Source organism: Diceros bicornis, chromosome 8 (genome assembly GCF_020826845.1).
Source record: "Diceros bicornis minor isolate mBicDic1 chromosome 8, mDicBic1.mat.cur, whole genome shotgun sequence".
Classification (NCBI taxonomy): Eukaryota; Metazoa; Chordata; class Mammalia; order Perissodactyla; family Rhinocerotidae; genus Diceros; species Diceros bicornis.
The window spans coordinates 79,352,816-79,374,254 of NC_080747.1; positions in this window are offsets into that span (position 1 = coordinate 79,352,816).

Below are 21,439 nucleotides of genomic sequence, written 5' to 3' on the forward strand. Positions count from 1 at the left end.
TTACCTGAATGAGCAGCAGAAGTCAGCCACAGTAAGATCTGTGTGAAAAGAGGGACCTCCAGCCGGTGGCACCAATCAGAGCAAGAAGCCAAAGAGGGGCAAACTGTTGTCCATTATCAAGTGACGTGGGAAGGCCAAGGGAATTGCACAGATGTATCACTATGACCCAAAACACACATGCGCTCCTTACGCACGCATACGCTAATGGGAGGGGCTGTACTTGATCTTCCTTGAAGGAAGGAAGTCACCTGAGTTTTGCAAAAGAGGCTGAGCAGAACAATGAGGTTTACCCAAAGAAGTTCACAGAGAATCGTGGAGGATGTAATTTTTGAGTTGGGTTTCAAGGAATTAGTAGGAGTTAAAGCTATTCCAGACCGAGTAAACCATACATTGAATTGTGACCATTCTGGAAACTGCAAGAATTGGTGAATTTTAGGAATAGAGAGAAGAAGAAAGCAGCTGGAAGGAGACTGTGCAGAGGAAGTAAACAGAAATTGGGGATGCTTAGTATCTGTGAGACCAGCTTGTGAATGATTTTATACATACTGATAATAAAATATTATAAAAGGGGCAGGAATATTATATGGACATTACTTTTCAGTCACAATGTTTTTTAATATAACTTTATAATTAAATTCAGAACGTAGGTTCTAAACATAACATTGTCAGGTATTGCTCCAGGGAGATCTCTGATAAAATTCCCTCTTTCATCAAAAAAGAGTAATATGTCATATTTTAAATGAAAGAGGGAAAGCACAAATCACTGGGGTGAGATCTTCTTTTACGTATTTTTTTCCGTATAGCCCTGAATTCTTGCTTTCCCCCAAATGACTACACTTAGTGATAAAATATATTAATGCCTCATTTTTGTAAATTGAAATGCTCTTGCAACAACCCTACATTTTAAAAAACTTTTCTGTTTTTTCTATTAGCCCTTAAAATAGTCATGATTAATAACCTCCAATAAGCATGAAGTCTTTTGTGACATTTTATGTGTGCTGATGTCATTTTTGCTTAAAATTGCAACCTAATATAATAGTAATAATAATAATAGTAATAGCAAGCATGTTTACAACATTTAGTAAGTGGCAGTCACCATTCTATGCACCTTTCATGTATTTACTATTAATTTTATGCTGCTTAGAAAGCCTATGAGGTAGCAACCATTACTATTATCTAATAATTATCATTTTACAGATGAAGAAACAAAAGCAGAAAGAAGAAACTTACCCAGGGCGTGTGGCAGATAGGTGAAAAGCCAGGATAAAATCCCCAGATATATTACATTTACTGAAAAGAAGAAAGATTACTGCTTTACATAATTGAATAGGTTTTCAAATAAAAAACTATAGCAAATGCAATTATTTGTTAGTGCATTTTCTATAACATCTGACCTGACCTAGGTCTCATTCTCATTTAGACTGAATGCTTAAAATAATATTGACTTTAAACAGAGAAAAAGTTTCAAATTGTTTGTCTTATTCTTCTTTCCAGTAAATTGGGATATTAATTTTTTCGTAGTATAATAGAAGACCAACCCCCCCCACACACAAATTTGTAGGCTCTTTTGAATTAATTAACAAAGAATCTTTATGTATAGTTGAAAACCAGCATATGGTAAAAATAGTTGAAAACCAACATATGGGAAAAATGCAGCCATCACCAGTAAAACCAGTTACATGATAGTGGAAGTCCAGAGCTTAACTTCTCTGGGCTCTGGGAAGAGATTCCTTTGGAGAAGTAGGGTCATTCCTCCCTTCCCCATTTTCTAAATTTTTACTGGAGTTTTCCTTTTGAGTATGCTTTATTATCAACAATTAAATCAACCAAGTACAAATACAATGTTTATTAATACTTTAGAAACTTTAACAGATCCAAAGCAGTAAAAATATTCTTTACTAATATCATCTTATAAGTAAGTGAAAAAACTATATAGATGATTGTAAATATACTCAACTATCATAAACAAGGCAGTGTATGACAAATGCTGAAAGAATACAGGTGTCCTACTCTATAGCTGTAATCAGGTTGGAGACACCATTCTTACTGTGTGGTCAAGAAGTCTGCAATAAAATGAGAGAGAGAGAGCTGTAATTCTACCTTCATTATGCTTATATCAGATACCATGATTGTTTTCCAGTCCTTAGTAATCTAAAGCCATCCCAAGAGTCCTTGGGTAGGAAAACTTCCATTCTACTCTCCCCTATTTTGCTTAGGAGGATGCTCTTTGATCTCTGCAGTGATCTAGATGTAAAACTCAACCTCTCTCTCAGTTGGCGGATAAAAAGCACACATGGACATAAAGCATGTTTATTTAGTAGACTTTACAGAATATTCAATCTATAGGAGGGGGGTGGATTGGGGAACAAACTTTCCAGTACAGGGAAGTGCTCACTAGTCTTTCATCTCACCCAGTCTCCAGCCTCCCACCATCTCGCTGCCTCCTCTCTGTCCTCCTCCCTGCTTAGTCTCTCCTTCACATTCCCTTTGTCCGGTTAGCACCCTACCCTCACTCAGAACACTTCTCATGCTTTTTTAAGAGCTTTTATATTCTCTTTAGTTGGTCTTAGAAAAACATTTCTATGATCATCTTTGCAAATTATAACCCCAAACAGAAGAGTCTTTTATTTAACATGAAGGAAATTTTTTTCTTTTTTATATTAGAGTTTCATCATTTGGAAGAATGATTGAAATAAGTTCTAGAAAGGCACAGGAGAATTAGCCAAGACAGAGGTATAATGATCCATGTGAACAGAAGTAAAGTTATGATGCCAATAAGAAGGTTGTCAAACACTTATGGAATGTGGTAAACGCCAGCTCAATTAAAATAAGATTTGTCTCTTAGATAGCAGAGATCTATTAGGAGTTTTTGAGTAGATCATAAAAACAGATGGATAAAGGAGAAAGAATCTAGATCCATGAAGTCCAGTTAAAAGGTCATTGTAATTATTCTGACCTAAGGCATAACAGCAGAAGACACACTGGTGCCATCAGGAATGAAGAAATTAGAGAAACACAATGAAGGAGCTATCAAGATTTTCTACTATATGGAAGCCAATAAAATACTAGGTGTTCCTAAAGTTATAAAATTTAAACAAACAAAAATCTCTAACATGGGAGCTAATGATTTCACATGATAAACATGTGAAATGTGATGATTAACATCACAAATGTGATGAGAATGCTCCTCACATACACACTTCTGAATAAAGCAAAAGATGGGTAGTGTATCTAACTCCAAAAATCATTTGAAAGTCTCAAGCAGTATTGCCCTGCTATTAAGCATATCAATATAACGGAAGTCCAACTTGACCTTAATAATGTGCAGCCCTGTCTCATGAGTTGCACAAATTAGAGCAACTAGCTTATACCTTGCAGTACTGAATGATTCATAATTTGCTAGCCCTGGAATAAAATATTCAGAATCAAAGGCATCTGAAGTCACTCTTTCATTCAACCATTTTATTGAGCAGCTACTCTGTGGCTCAGTACACCGGATTGACTACACATGCTCAAGGGCTCATATTCTAATGGGGAAGATAATTAAGTAGGAAACAATAGATTCTGATGTATGTCATGATAAGATGAATGAATTGGCTGTGAGAAAATTAGCAGTGGGACTTATCCTGATACAAGAATGAGAAAACACGTGCGTTCAGCTGTTCCAGGAAATGAATTGTTGTACACCTTATTACTCTCTGAAAATCTGATTAAAGAAAGTATCTCTATCTTGCTTACATCACTGTATCCAATTACTACTTCTCTTCCTGTACGTGTGCAGGATAGGGAGAGAGATGAAGGGAGAGAATTTTCTTTGTTCAGCAAGAATCAAAGTCTTAAGCTAGAAAACAAAGCAGAATTCCTAGTATTGGTATAAGAACCATATTGATGGGCAGGGGTGAGGAGTCTTTCCTTAATTACTTCATGAAGGCATCCTTTTTTAATCTATCAGGGAGGCTGGTTGCAAACCAGTTCTGCATGTTATGGAGATAACCTGTATATACATTGCAGGATTCCACACTTAGTTAAGAGCATCAGAATCTTCCCTTTTTTTCTTACTGAATTTTTTCATGTTGAATTCATTTTATTCACTCAGAAATTTCTGTCAAGGCAATATGCTAGAGGAATAAGGCACTGTTTCTGGCTTTGGAGAACTTACCAGTTTGTGAATTTTCCCCTTTTTTTTGCAAAATTTCTTGATCCCCACGTATTGTCCAAATTCTGTGCTTGCTCCTCTCAATTCTTGTATTCTTCCTTCTCTTCCTTTATTCATAGAAAACTATCAAATTTTTTTCCTTCAGATACTGTCAGTAACAGTCTGCCTTGAGGTTCCACAAACTGATAGAAACGCTAATGTTTAGTAAAAAGACCTGGGGTGGGAGGCAGCAGGGGTGGGGGGCATTGTGAGAACTATTAAATATGCCTTCTTTTCTCATAGGTTAGATAAATGTGAAGGAAGCCCTGGACAGCTTAAGTGCTTTTTGATGATACTTTCTTCAGAAGATGGAGAGAGAAAAAAGAACCAATGATGTAGCATCTTAGCAAGATGCACTTAAGATCAGATCTCTTTATTATTATTCAGCAAGTCTTTCCAATCCTGAAGATATTATCTAGAAGATTTATGGTCCATGGAAATTGTAATTTAGGCATCTCCAACAAAATGCCAAAGGAGAGGGCTAATATGTATTAAGAAGAAATTAAATAAGAATCGATACTGAGATATTTTTAATAGGTACAGATAGAAATATCTATAATAATAGTTGAAGAAAAATAACTTTATATCAGGGATAATAAGTGAAATGTTATTATAATCTATTCTACAAACAACCAGATTATTTTATGGCAAAGTATTTTGTCAGATTACATACAGCGCAAAAAAATGGTATTCCCAATCTAAAGGGAGAGGAGATAAAATGGAGATTTGTGGACATTTACCCAATGTGGAAAAAAAAAAAATCAAAAGATTTAAGGACTAGTAATGGGCAATGTTTTTATTTTAAAAATTTCTGGATAGATTTGTATCTTGATAAAAATTTGTATTTTCTTTGAAGTCACATTTCACCATAGTGGGATTGTATATATAAAAGGTACCAATGGCTCTACCTCTAAAGCTGAACATTCTATTCATGTCAGTGCCAGTGTAAACTAATGAACTCTACACGCTGCCAGAAAGCTAGAACAAAACTTATTAGTCATTTCTGCTCTCCCCATTATCCCCAAAGTGACAACAACTCTGATTGGGGTTCCTTTTCTCCCACCTCCTTCGCCAAAGAAGTGCTCAACCCAGCCACTTGGCACTGAATCTTCTTTTATTACAAAAAAACATTTCCTCCTTTTTTATGAAATCTGAATGTCAGCCCGAGACTCACATAAATGCTACAGTCCTTTAAGCTCCTGTCTCTTACCAACTGTCCATCATGCCTTTTGATCCATTTTATTTTGTGACATTTTCTCATTCTCACTGTACACCTTGAGTGTTGGTCAAATGGAAATAGAAGCTTTCACAATATCAAACTCTGAAGCATGTATTTATGCTGTTGGGTTGTCTATTATCATAGTCGTTGCTTGGTAGTAAATTGTGGATGCAACACACGGTGTTAATCTAATCATTGTTTTAAATGGGTTGCTTTTAAAAGGTTTACTACAGGGTGACTGAGCAGTACTTCTATTCCTTGACATTACTGAAAACTGTAGAAATGTAGCTTCTTTTTTCCAAGGTAGGTATTCTTAAGTATGGTTCTAGTTGTTCATTTAAATGTTTAAGAATTTGAGGTTGTTTGGTAACAATGAAAAATAAATCTCAGGTTCCTTGCTGCTTGCGCAATTTGCCAATGGTGAGCCAAAAATATCAAGGAATATGTGGGAGAAACCGTGACTATATCTCTCATAGCCATCGCTTCACTGGGAAGGCATTTTCAGAATGGCAAGCAGAGACTTTGGCCTCATTTCAACTTCAAAATCACAAGCTGTACTGACAGCTGAGTCATTAATCTCTTTCAGTCAAAGTAAAGAAAAAAATCAGGAAATATGATTATTTTATAATGGTGCGTGTTCTATTGAAGTCTTGAATGTGGGATATGTATTCCACTGAACAACAAAACATTCTCCTGCATCTCAAAACTCCTGTCTTGTTATTACAGTCTATCACACACTTCTTTCAGCATATATGTTTGGGGCATCTGTTTTCTATAACTCAATGACGTCTAATCCTGCCCTGTTTCTTGCTATAGGCAACTCCTGGGCAGCAGAGTCACGCTTCAGAAATGTCAGGCATGATGAGAAAGGGGAACCACTAGTGGCAACTGCTCCTTAAATTGCTCTCCGAAAGACAAGTGCACAGACAATTGTAGCTGCAGCATCTTTGGTGCTGTTCTTGTTGGAGGTAATCGCATACAATGAATTTAGTAAAGAAGTACATCTTATAAGTATAGAGTACTTTGAAATGTGTTGTTTGCCTTGAAACACATCTGCTAGCTAGAAAGAGCAAGATTTTTTTATACGCATTTTTTTTTAGATAAGGAAGCAAACACAAAAATTATTCAGGGTATACTTAAAGAGGTCATTTACTTGGGGCTTATCAGGCCATAAAAGCACCTCGAAAACATCAATTGTAATACTCGCCAATTACTTAATAACAGCTTTTTAGAGGATTGGGAATGGGAGAAGAAAATTTTACATTAGTTGTGTGCATCTATTATAAGTGGATTCCAATTTCAGAAATGTTAAAAGGGGCGGCAGAGAATCAAGGAACTGCTGTGTGGCAGCTGGTGCCAGGACTACAAGTAGGTCTTGAGGATTCTCACTGTGTCCAGCTCCCTCTACTTCTTGAAAATGACCAGGAATATGAGCAATATTACAAATGAATAGCAAAAAGAATCAAAATCAGCATTCTTTCATCTAAACATATAATGAAGAATGAGAAAACTTTTAGAAAATATTTCAAGGTAAGGATTTAACCACCTTGTCTTTCTTCTTTACTGCATATGGATGGCTGATATAATAATAGGCTAGAATGCCTAAATACAAAAGAATAGTGACAATTAAAGTTTTCATAAGCTCATACTTGGTTCTTTAAGGTCATAAATTATAAGTAGTATCTGAATTAGATACATTTTTTTTAAGTTGAGACATTGTGCTTGATAACAATGAATTATATTCAATATAATAGTATTGAACATTAGCTAAAGGATGTTTATGTAAAAACAAATTTTCTCGTGGAATTTTTAGTTTCTTTAATGCAAGTAATTCAATTTATTAAGTGCCTACTATGAGCTAGGCTTTGCTTCTCAGAGTTATTCATTTAATTCTCACAATATTTTTTGAAGTTTACATTAGAAAGGTGAATCTATTTGTCCAAAGACAAAAAGTAAAAAGTTGGCTTCCAAAACTGGATCAAGAAGAAGTAGAGAATTTGAATAGACCAATCACCAGTAAGGAGATCGAAACAGTAATCACAAACCTCCCCAAAAATAAAAGTCCAGGACCAGACGGCTTCCCTGGTGAATTCTACCAAACATTCAAAGAAGACTTAATACCTATCCTTCTCAAACTCTTCCAAAAAATTGAGGAGGGGGGGAAGCTCCCTAACTCATTCTACGAAGCCAACATTACCCTGATATCAAAACCAGACAAGGACAACACAAAAAAAGAAAATTACAGGCCAATATCACTAATGAACATCGATGCAAAAATCCTCAACAAAATTCTAGCAAATCGCATACAACAGTACGTTAAAAAGATTATACACCATGATCAAGTGGGATTTACCCCAGGGATGCAGGGATGGTTTAACATTCGCAAATCAATGAAGGTAATACACCACATTAATAAAATGAAGAATAAAAATCACATGATCATCTCAATAGATGCAGAGAAAGCATTTGACAAGATACAGCATCCATTTATGATAAAAACTCGGAATAAAATGGATATAGAAGGAAAGTACCTCAACATAATAAAGACCATATATGAGAAACCCATAGCTAATATCATCCTCAATGGTGAAAAACTGAAAGCCATCCCTCTAAGAACAGGAACCAGACGAGGATGCCCACTCTCACCACTCCTGTTTAACATAGTACTGGAAGTCCTAGCCAGAGCAATCAGGCAAGAGAAAGAAATAAAAGGGATCCAAATTGGAAAGGAAGAAGTGAAACTCTCACTATTTGCAGATGACATGATTATATATATAGAAAACCCTAAAGAATCCACCAGAAAACTTTTAGAAGTAATAAATGAATATGGTAAAGTTGCAGGATACAAAATCAACATACAAAAATCAGTTGCATTTCTGTACACTAACAACGAAGTAGCAGAAAGAGAAATTAAGAATACAATCCCATTTACAATTGCAACAAAAAGAATAAAATATCTAGGAATAAACTTAACCAAAGAGGTGAAAGATCTGTACACCGAAAACTATAAAACATTTCTGAAAGAAATTGAAGAAGACACAAAGAAATGGAAAGATATTCCGCGCTCTTGGATTGGAAGAATTAACATAGTTAAGATGTCCATACTTCCTAAAGCCATCTATAGATTCAATGCAATCCCTATCAAAGTTCCAACAACATTTTTCACAGAAATAGAACAAAGAATCCTAAAATTTATATGGAACAACAAAAGACCCCGAATAGCTAAAGGAATCCTGAGAAAAAAGAACAAAGCTGGAGGTATCACACTCCCTGATTTCAAAATATACTACAAAGCTATAGTAACCAAAACAGCATGGTACTGGCACAAAAACAGACACACAGATCTATGGAATAGAATCGAAAGCCCAGAAATAAACCCACACATCTATGGACAGTTAATCTTTGACAAAGGAGCCAAGAACATACAATGGGGAAAAGAAAGTCTCTTCAACAAATGGTGTTGGGAAAACTGGATAGCCATATGCAAAAAAATGAAAGTAGACCCTTACCTGACACCGTACACAAAAATTAACTCCAAATGGATTAGGGACTTGAATGTAAGACCTGAAACGGTGAAACTTCTAGAAGAAAACATAGGCAGCACGCTCTTCGACATTGGTCTTAGCAACATCTTTTCAAGCACCACGTCTGACCAGGCAAGAGAAACAATAGAAAGAATAAACAAATGGGACTACATCAAACTAAAAAGCTTCTGCACAGCAAAGGAAACCATCAACAAAACGAAAAGACAACCTAACAATTGGGAGAAGATATTTGCAAACCATACTTCTGATAAGGGCTTAATCTCCAAAATATATAAAGAACTCATGCATCTCAACAACAAAAAAACTACCAACCCAATTAAAAAATGGGCAAAAGACCTGAACAGACATTTCTCCAAAGAAGATATCCAGATGGCCAACAGATACATGAAAAGATATTCAAAATCATTAACTATCAGGGAAATGCAAATCAAAACTACAATGAGATATCACCTCATGCCTGTCAGAATGGCTATAATTAACAAGACAGGAAACAACATGTGTTGGAGAGGATGTGGAGAGAAGGGAACTCTCATACACTGCTGGTGGGAGTGCAAACTGGTGCAGCCACTATGGAAAACAGTATGGAGATTCCTCAAAAAATCAAAGATAGAACTACCATATGATCCAACTATTCCACTGTTGGGTATTTATCCAAGGAACTTGAAAACACCAATTTGTAAAGGTACATGCACCCCTGTGTTCATTGCAGCATTATTCACAATAGCCAAGACTTGGAAGCAACCTAAGTGCTCATCAAGGGACGAATGGATAAAGAAGATGTGGTATATATACACAATGGAATACTACTCAGCCATAAGAAACGATGAAATCCAGCCATTTGTGACAACATGGATGGACATTGAGGGTATAATGCAAAGTGAAATAAGTCAGAGGGAGAAGGTCAAATACCGTATGATTTCCTTCATTAAGTGGTAGATAATAACAACAGCAAACAAACACATAGGGACAGAGATTGGATTGGTGGTTACCAGAGGGGAAGGGGGGAGGGAGGAGGGTGAAAGGGATAATTTGATACATGTGTGTGGTGATGGGTTGTAATTAGCATTTTGGTGGTGAACACGATGTAATCTATGCAGAAATAGAAGTACAATGATGTACACCTGAAATTTTTACAATGTTATAAACCAGTGTTACTGCAATAAACAAAAAAATTAAAAAAAAAAAAAAGTAAAAAGTTGGTAATTGATAAAACCAGGATTGGTTTCAGAAATGTAAGCTTTTAGAAGCTAAATTCTTTTCTTAATCTTATTCAGTAAAGTTTTTCCAGATTATATATATTTACAGAAAGGAATTTTTAAGGAAATCGAGATATTGCAGAATAAGCGCCTTAGAATAAGAATTTTAACAACTGATTTGAGATGTGATTTTTTTAATTTAAAATATTCAATAGAGGGCCGGCCCCGTGGCTTAGCTGTTAAGTGCACGCGCTCCACTGCTGGCGGCCCTGGTTTGATCCCGCCGTGCACCGACGCACCGCTTCTCCGGCCCTGCTGAGGCCGCGTCCCACACACAGCAACTAGAAGGATGTGCAGCTATGCCATACAACTATCTACTGGGGCTTTGGGGAGAAAAAAATAAAATAAAAAAATAAATAAAATATTCAACAGAAAAAGTGGAAAACAGAATGCTGAAAGCTAAGTTAATGGTTTGGGAAATCAAATGACAAAATTCCCCACCACACAAAAGAACCCTGTGAAGAACTGAAAATCAAGAGTGAGAGCAACAAGAGAATGTAGAAGAAATCCAGGGAATCTATTTGAACAATAGGCATTCTGTAAGGCAACGAAAAAGCATTAGAGGAAACACACAGACTATGAACAGAGCACGCGGGTTGACTGAAAAAGAGTTGAGTTTTTAAGTCGTGCCCACCTAGTGCCAAGTGTGATTAATGAAAAGAAGGTACACACTCAGGCCTAGCTTGGTGAAATTTTCTCAACTCCAAGGATAAACTGAAAAAGCACATAAACTTCATGAGACCAAAGGAAAGAGAGTAAATTTTGTATCATGCATCTCATCTGCACCAAAGAAGTCTAGAAGATAGCACTGTTCTCTGAACCAAGAACTCTTTACTTTGTCAAGAAGAAAAAGAAAAGAAAATTAAAAACAAAGAAAGAGAAGAAGAAAAGCAAGCAAGCAAGCTATACACATACACATGCATACGCATGCACACAGAAATTATACACTCTCTGATGTAATTATAAGGGATATATACATTCTGAGAGAATTACTCAAGAAAATACTACATGAATGAAAATTATATCAGAATGTTTCAAAATAGAAGGCAAGTTAGTAAAGAAAGTACAGTTAAAAATGAATCCAATAGAATCCATAGTTAATCCAAATTGATGATGATATGTTCATAAACAATACTGTTGGTATAAGAAACATTCTGTAAAAAACAAAATAACCTTGACTTCAAATTCAAATTTTATTCAATAAAACTTAAGAGTTTGTGTGGGTTGGAAAAAGAAGCTAGGAAATAAATGTATCCTGAAGATTTTGTGTAAGTGGGAGAAAGGGCTTATAAATTTTTTGGTTTGGATATATTAATCAATAAACCTATGCTTAAATGTAAACCATTAAAATGAAGATAAACACTGAGGAAAATATATATGTGTATACATAGGGACTTGAAATTACTGACTCGAAAACAAACATATTATTCAATCCAGTAAAAATAAATAAGGAAAAAGAAAGACAAAAGAAAAGATATTGAATAACAAAAGTCAAATAGGATAGGTGGAATAAGGTCAAATGTATTTATTAGAATAACTGCAAATAAGTTACAATCCTCTAAAAGTAGTATCTTCAATTGGATTAGAAATTTCCAGCTCCATCCTGATTGCCAGAGAAACGATATCTATTTGAAAGTTAACAAGTGTAAGAGAAAGATATGGCCAAAGATACAGTAGAAAGTAAATTAAAATGAAATGCTCTGATGTTATGAGGAGGGGGCATTCATATTTATTGAATGTTTGTAGTGTTGCAAGAAGTTTGATTTGTTTTGTGGGAAAGGCTTCTTTATCTTTGTTTTACAAATGAAAATAATAAGGCATTGAAAGTATAGGCAATTTACTTGTTGACTAGTACTCATATGAATAGGATTTCAATACAAGATTTGGCTCACAATTCTTTAAGCTATCTTTTACACCAAACTTCATTACCTAAGAGAACAAAAAATTTATGGTTAAGCACTTCTACATACTTATAACAGCTAAGCTGTATGTTATGTATAGGGTTGACTACCTATTTCTAACCTTTAAATTATCAGATACCAGATAGCTAACATTCACTATGAAGCTGTTGTAATCAGATATTTGTCATAATGACCCAGTGGTTCCGTAGGATAGAATAGAAGAGAACAAAAACCTATCCAAGTATAAATGGGAGTTTTATATGTGATATCGATGAAATTATCTGCCAGTTAAAAAAGGGCTGAACTGTTCAATAATGGTGTTTGGCAACTGACTAACCATTTGGAAGAATATAAAATTAGATCCAAACATCTCATCATATATTTAAGTACATTTACATTGAATTAGAGCTCAAAATGTAAAAATAAACAATTAAGTAAATTAAAAGGATTGGATGGAAACATCAGGATATTTTCAAAATTTGAGAGTGAATAAGATCTTATAGTCCATGAAGAAAAAGAAATTGAACTATTTTGTTGCACAAAATTTTGAAGTCTGTAAAAAGACAAAAATAGACTAGGAGAAGATATTGACAATATATTGGGCAGAAAGTAGGTTCTTATCTCTCAAACAAAATGATTCTAAAATGTTTAAGAAAAATATAAACAAACAAACATTATAGTGGGCAAAGGATATGCTCAAGAAATTTAGAGAAAAAGAAATATAAAAGCCCAATAAACTTGTGACTAGATGTTCACTCTCACTAGCAGTTTTGTTTCGTGGGCAAGCATCCAGCCATTCAGGGTCCCGCACTGAGCAGGCCTTTCTGCCTGGTTTAATGCTCTCTGGGCATTATCTTCGACTTGTCAATATATTTTTGAATTTGGGTTTTGTAAGGGAAGTTTGAGGGGACATTTGGAGCATGCGCCCTGGCTCACATGAGGTGCAGCCTCTTCCCACCGTCCTGCCTCCTGTCACCTGCCTGGGATGGGTTCTCCCCTCCTCGCTGGAGCAGAGATCAGCTTGTGTGGCTGGGAAGGCCCCGGTGTTGCTGTTGATCTGTGATGGCAGGGGGCCTACGCTGGGTGCTGCAAGAGAAGGGTGAGGCACGCTCCCGGGTGGTCCTGGGCGGTCCAGCCTTGGGTGGGTGCCTCACTGCTTGTTCAGCGAGTAACTAGGTAGGGCTCTCTTGTCCACCTGCAGCCAGGTACCAAATGTGTCCAGGTGCCAAGGCTTCAAACCCTTGGAAGTCAGCAATCGGCCCTGGGTTGCAGGGCTGGGCGGTGAGAAGGGGAGATTGATGTTTCGGATTTTCGCTGGGGCCCTGCATTTTCATTTTGTACTGGGTCCCACAAGTTGTGTAGCTGACCCTGCTCACTAAGTAGTCAGGGTAGGGAATTTAAAACAACTGGCATAACATGTGACTCTCATCAGATTGACCAAAGAATGAAACGGTAACATTCAGTGCGAGTGAGGGAGTGAGGAAATGGGTCCTCCCCACACTGTGGGGAGACTGGGGAACACCATCTACAGTACCTTTTTCAAATTTTTGAAAGCTCTTATGCTGCCTTAGCAATCCCACTTTGGTGAATGTTTCAACATTAAAGTAAGTCAAAATATTCTTAAATATTAATATTATTGAGTCAAAAGAAATAATATTGTCAACACAAATACTAAGTCAAACTTTTAAGATGTTTATTGCATCATCATTTTTATAGCAAAAATTGTGCAAAATCTGCATTTCCACCCAAAGAAGAATGGTTAAATGGATTCATTTAACCAATGGAATACTGGAAACTAATAAAATGAGATGAAGTATGTATGGCTACAATAGTCAAGTGAAAAAAGGCACAGGATGTTATGTTTAATATAATCCCATACAGTAAAAACTTAATAAAAAACCAATATATATTTATATATGGCTGTATTAGAAGAGGAAAATACAGAAAATGATTTGTGCTAAACTGACAATGGTGGTTAAGTCTGTAGGGCCAGGGGTAAAACAGAGGAAGGCAGAGGCTAATGGTTTAAAAATTTTATATATACTTTGGCATTTAAATGATATGAAAATATTTTATATTTACCTTTGTGAATCATACAAATGGAATTATATACATAGATATGTGAGTTTATATTAATGAATGCATATATATACACATATATATGAATGTGATGTACTTTCACATATGTACAAAAGAGGCACAAACCCTAAGAATCTGAAGATCTTTTAATTGCATAGGAATTAAGGGTGGTACCAAAATCTACATCTTTTCTGAGAGCAGAACAATTACAACAGTGAGCAAAGTATTACTAGTCTGTGCTTTGTTGAAATCTGTGATCTGAGATTTTAAATATTCAACATGGTGCCGCATTTAAGAAAACAAAAAGAGAAGGAAAAGCAAACGCTTTCCTTGTGTCCCTCTCCTAGGACTTAGGTGTTGATTTTTTTAACTTTCTGGAAGAAAATCCAGATTTTGCTGACTTTGTAAATTTTTATATAAATCTGTTTGTGGTATGCTAATCCACTAACCTAAATCCTCAGTATCCTTTGTGCTCCACTTCTTTAGTTTGACTCTAAATTGATACACCCAGGAATGGCATCTCCTTCATCAAATTCTAGTCTAGGGCTATCTGGGACTTTCTTGCCTTGAAAGAAATCCCTATTTTCCTAGGTTTAGATCCAGCCTTCAGTATCTTCGGCATTGTCCACAGATGCTGATCTTCTTTTCCTATATTTTAATTATTGTTTTGAAGAAATATTTCTGAGTCTTGCCAGACAGTAGGTAATTCAGTCATGCTACAAGGAGTAGAGAAAACAATATTTTTTATCCTAGAATCAGGAGAAATAAAATATCCTTATAAGTTCATCTCTATGAGTTCAAAGGTGTAATGTTTCTTAGATTGACTTAGTGATATCGCTTTCTGCATTGTTTTAGTCTTTTGCTAATGGTGAGGATAAGTTCGCCATAATACTACCTACTATTAGAGAAAGGACCTCTTACACTGCAAAATATTATCCAAATAACAGTTATTGCTGTTATAATTATTATGTGTGACTTGAGGGCATGTAAAATGGATATGCTGCCTCTCTCCCATCCTCCTCTGAGCTGAGCATCATTCTCATCACAGTACAAGTTTTAAATCCATGCCTAAGTTTTGATTACCGTGTAAATTTTGACATCACATTTAATAAATCACACACAGAAGGCAGAACACTGTTTTATTACCCGCCACTCCTTACCACGTACCAAATCAAACATCACAAAATGCAAATGCCCTGAGCTGTAAAATAATATATAATTATGAAAGCATGGGAGCAAGGATGTCCTCAGATGCTGATGCTGTTTACTGAAGAATTTTTGAGCATCTTTATAGTCATCAAGATTCGGTGGAGCTTCCCCACTCCCTGGCATGATACCCATGGTAAAAGCTAGTAACTCAAAATTCCTTCTAGTTTACTTCCGGCACAATACTGAGGAGTGTTTTCAAAGAAAACTAAGCTTTCTATATGCACAGAAATAATACTTACATAAAGACATTACTTCTCTCTGAATAGCTAGACTTATTTGAGGGGGGAGGGGATGTATGAATGTCTTGTTGATTTTGTGTGTGTGTGTGTGCGTGTGTGTGTTGAGCCAGTGCTTTCTAACATGGGATTTTGTAGAAGTATGTTTTTGAGGTTCCTTCTTTCCGTTAGATGTGTAAATCACTATTCTACATTCGGTTCTATTAAGCTCGGTGAGTCACCACACTTATTCACTTGCCCTCAATCCTTCTTGCTCTTTTCTCCATTAGGTATTAACTGGAACCTGCTTTCTCACTCTGAGCAATTAAAGAAGCATAGTTAATCTTCTTAGGAGCTAAATGTAAAATGAGAAAGTGTGTGGTAACATCCTTTTAGCGCTCCATTTATTCCAATGTGATTTCTCAAGTAAGAAAAAATTCCACAGTTCATTTAATTAATGTATAACTGCAAGTGAGATGGATTGAGAGCAGAAAAAACTTTACTCACAAAAAAGAATCTAAAGTTGTTATCAAACTACTTTTAAGTAAAAGAAGAGTCTTGGAATATCCTATTGTCCAAAAAACATCATTTTGTAATGTATATAGATGTCGAATCACTATGTTGTACAGCTGAAAGTAACGTAATATTGTATGTCAATTGTACTTCAATAAAAACAAGCTGACAAAAAAACTGTCAAGAATAAGAACTACCACTCAGCTGGTGTCAGCTCTGGACTGGTAAATACTAATTGCTCAGCAATTAGTGAGCATTCTTACCTTCTTTTTCCCTTTATTCTTCCCCCTTCTTCCTTCCACTCCCTTTTCTCTTATATTTTTAAATTTTATCTCCTCCCTTTATTTTATAGTATCTGAAAATACAATTTTTCTTGGGTTTATACATGACATAATTATCAAATGAAAGACTGTTTGGTAAATTGAGTTGTGAGTTACCAGATATGTAACATTTTATTGATATATAAGCCACTGATTACTGACCTCATATTTAGAACCCAGGTTCTAAACATGACAATAGTGTTCATTTCATCTACAAAATTTTAGGGTCGAATTAATTTTAGCTATAATCATTTTTCCTATTTGAAAAGAATTTCAGATATTTGTGATTTTTAATATGTGTAACTTCAGTGGAAATATTAAAGTGCTTAAAGATTTAACACATGTAGTAAAGACTTTCAAGTTCTCAAAATAATTTCTCCAGTGTAATTCTGTAAAGAGTAATGCCAAGGTTATAATTTAAATTTTCTTATGTTATCAGATGCACCAACAAAAAAGGTTCATGGTATCAAGTTTTCAATTTATATTTAAGGAACACTCTTAGTCTTTGCAAAAATGTACAATTATGTGAAATCACTATGCCTAGAACTTTAAACCTAAAACATTTAAGGTTTTCACTCTGAGGTTAAATTATAATGTTTTTGCCTAGATTTTCTGTGTGGCTTGAGGGATTTTTATATAATAATACTATACTAAAATAATACTCATGTGAGTAATGGAAATAAAACAAGAAAATGACAAATGGAAGCACTATAAAAATATAGTTGGAAAAATAAGTTGTCCAACTCTACATTCAAAAACTCCTTGAACACATGGGATTATCTTTCTAATAATTTAAGTAATTTTATGTATCTCTGATTATTAATCCAATAAACATATCAATCTTACTTATTGAATATCCATTAAGTACAAGGAAAATGTAGCTAGTTCTCTTATTTGTAAAAGACAACCTGAGGTCATAAAGTCTTAAGAGTGTCTCTGAGTCCTTGATAGTCGGCTAGTCAAATCAGATGATTCAATATAAGTGGATATGCTATGTCACTGGGTTTTAAACTAATAGGAATAGAAAGGAGAAGAGGTAATGGAAAGAAATGATTCAAAAAAACACTTCTACAAAAGAAAGGTCTGTGAAGGAGCCTTGGCAGTGAACCAACAAGAAATCTACAAGGGCTCCTTGAGTCTAGGCACTCCTGATTCAGTAGTTCATGTTAATTTATGTATTCATTCAGTCAACAGCTACTTATTTAATGCCTGTGTGATAGGCACCATGCCCTCATGCCCTCCACTCCCCTCACACAGCCTCCTCCCGGGCCCCAGAAGTCCATTGTCTTATGTAATTTTCACTTTGACAAATTCATTCTGACAGTCTCGTATTTATTTCACTCAGGTTCAATGTCTGGGTTTTGTTTTTCTTAGTTGAAGATATATTTGAAATTAAAGCAAGACAAAGAAAAAGTCTATGTATTTGAAATCCTTTGGGAGAGAAAGCAGCATCATCAGTAGGAAAATCAGAAAGTCAAGGAGAACTCACACTCCAAAACACAAAAGAATACTCTGAGGTGTAAAGAATGTACTGAGAATTTATGCCAATGTTTGAAGATTTTTGGTTGTTTATCATCAAATAAATGATCAGTTACGGGGAAAAAAATAATTGTCTCTAAATATCTAGAGATTATTTTGCAGCATGTCTGCTACATGCAACTGTTAACAATTATTCTCTAGAAACACATTTTCTTAAACTGAAAAAAGTGAAGAGACAGAATATTATCAGACTCTTGCAGTGTAAAAAATATAAACTACCTGTATCTCTTCTAAAACCTTGTTTTGCTATAACTAAATGCATTTAAAAGCTATCACTGGTAAACCTGGATTAAACCTGAAAACATGTTGAATCAGAAATACAATAACAAAACACTGGCATTATTGAACATTTGCAATGTGCTAGGGATTAATCTCTCTGTTTCAGACAAACTGCTTCACTTGTTCTTTACAAAATCCCTATGAGGCTGTTCTATTATCAACCACATTCTACATATGACAAAACTGAGACTTCAGAGATACATTGATGTCATTCATCTAGTAAATTATAGATCCAGGATAAAAAATCTTGGTGTGTCTGACTGAAGGGTCTTCTCTCCTTCTTAATTACTATATTTCCACTCTGCTATGTTTATTTTACAAACATAATTTTACATCTAAAGGGAATGCAAGTGTCAATTATGTTCACTAGGACCCTCATATCCATAATAATTGTCAATTATTTAAAAATAATAAGACCTTTAGTTGGAGGATTCCATCAAAGGCTCATGAGACCAATCATCTCAACTGAAAAGACAGCCCTGCATGTGTTGTGCACACCAGGAAGGGAGAGGCGTATTGGTCAGGCACAGTGTCTTTAAGCACAGGTGACTGCGGATTCTGTATAACGATTTTTGGGAAGCAAGGAGTTCCAAGCTTGGTGTGGTTCAGGGGCAGAAGTGAATTGAAAACTGGGTAAGACTGTTATTGACTATTGGCTCCAGAGGGGTGTTTAATGAAGTGCCTCGTCCCTGGGGAGCTGAATTTCAGAAAGGAAGGACTTTCTTCACTTATTATTCAGCTTGCAAGTTGTTGTCAATCAAGTGAATGGGTGTTAAGCTCATTCTGATGACTACTTGTTTCTATGGCTACAAAACACCAGTTTTTCCTAGGAGTGTAGGAATTTTTCATCTCAAAATGTATCCCAATGTGGCTAATATTTTTCATTGGTTTTTAGAAAAGGATATAAATCCTTCTTCCTTCTGTACTACCTATAATAAATAAATACGTACTTAAGTCACTTTGAGAATACACTCATTCATTATCCTTTTGTTGGTTGCCAAACATCTCTTTAAAGTCAGCTCCAGTTATATGGCATTATAGATACTTCAAGTCTTTTTTCTTAAAATTTGAGTAAAGAATGCATTATGGTGGACCACTTGGAATGCCTTTATATCTTAAATAGTAGTATTTAATAATAACATTTAAATCATACTTCACTCATAAAAGTCTTCTTATTTACATCCAAAGGAAATTATTTCAGTAGCATTAAAATAATAAGTAGAATGATAAATAAAACAAACACAATAATAAGTAAAGTAATAAATTATAAATAAAATATTTCTCATTCAAGAAATTCTTCTTGCAGAAGTTTTAACTGGTGTCTTTTTTGTTTGTTTGTTTTCACTGGGGTTGTTATTTTATCATTATCTTTTCTACAAGTCTTCCATGCATGTACATTTTAGATTATCTCTAACAGTAGCATTGTTATAAGAAGTGAGAGAGTGAATATGAATATTCATATACACACATGTTATAGTTTGAGGTGAGGCTCCTGGAGTCAGACTGTCTGTATTCGAATCTTGGCCCCACCTCTTCCCATATGAGTGATCTCTGGCACATTACTTGACCGCTCCCGTCCTCAACTTCCTCCTCTGGGAAATGAGGAGTCTCAGAATCTACCTCATGAGGCTACTGTGAGGAATCAATAAGGTAATACATATAGAATTCTTAGCATATAGAAAAAAGGAAGCCTTCTGTAAGTGTTAGTTGCTAACATTACCATTATTATTATTGTTGTTATTTTATTACTATTGTTCAGATTGTATACAAATTAAGTTACTAATAGGTACAATATTATTTTCCATTTTTACAATTTAAATAAATTAACATGTATTTTTTAAGCAATTACTATATATGTGTATAGCACTAAATTAAATACAAGGAAAATGATTTAAAAATTAATATTACATTTTGCTTGCCAATAAGAAACTAATACATATGGTATAAAATATGAATTAAATTTTACATTTTTTTACATGGATAGGCGCTTTGTGTCAGCACCATTTGTTTTACCTAGGCCAAAATCCTGTTTCTGTGATTACAATGTCTTTATACTCTATTCTACCTTCACGTAAATAAAGTTTCTTTCCCCTGATTCGTCTCTCGAATTCCTTGGTTAGTCTCAGGTAGTGTTTGTTATTTAAAATAGAAAATATATAAATATATAAAAGAATATTGCTAAATGCAATTCCCCCTAACATCACTTTTGAGATTCCAGTTGGATTTGTTGATATATAATCTTCTGAAGACTTGACATATATATGACAAAAAGACTTTTCATATGAGAGAGATACATGGTCTTTCCATGTATTCAGATAATATTTTATAACCTTTGATGAGATTAAATAGTTTGTTTCTTCTAGATTTTCTGCCTCTCTGACTTTATTTTCACATTTTTAAGTTTATATATTTATATTATTATTAGAATGACTTTCCCTTTACCTTGTCTAGGAATAATGCTAATACTAATAATGAAGAAACACAGCCTATATGAGATATATTTCTAAACTTTGATACTCAGAAGAAAGCAAAGTGAGATTGTAATAAATGAGCTAATTTTACAGAAATACTAGTTGATCCAAATAGCATGCTTATTTTTACAGTCACATTGCTGGACCATGTTTAACTCATGCAACTGAAACAACTATTAACCTTCTTTTGTTCAGCTGCAATAAATAGCGCCAGTTTTTATTTTTATATATTATTTTTCATCTCCTATCAGATCTTTAGATAAAGCATTCTGTAAAGACGGGGAAATAAGGCAAATTGCTTCTCAAATGTTTTGTATTTTAAATGTTCCATAATGGTGCCATCTGCTAATTATTCTTTACTCTCACAATTTTCTGAGATAACCTAAATTAATTAAAGAAATGTAGAATGGTTGCTACTACGTGTAAGCACTGTGCTAAGTCCCGGCAGGTTGTAGGCATGAATGAGCCAGACCTGTTCTCTGCCTTCATAAATCTGAGCGTCTACAGCATAGAACGGTGCTCTTTCCAAAATGCTAGTAAATCCCTCTATCTATATTCACTTAAAATGCTCTGAATTGAGTACAAGTTCTTTTGTCTAATCAATTGATGATAATATTAAATGAAACTGAAACTACCACACATTAAAATGAGTTAATTAGGTCACAGATAAAAATCTGTGCCTGTGAGGCCATGACCAT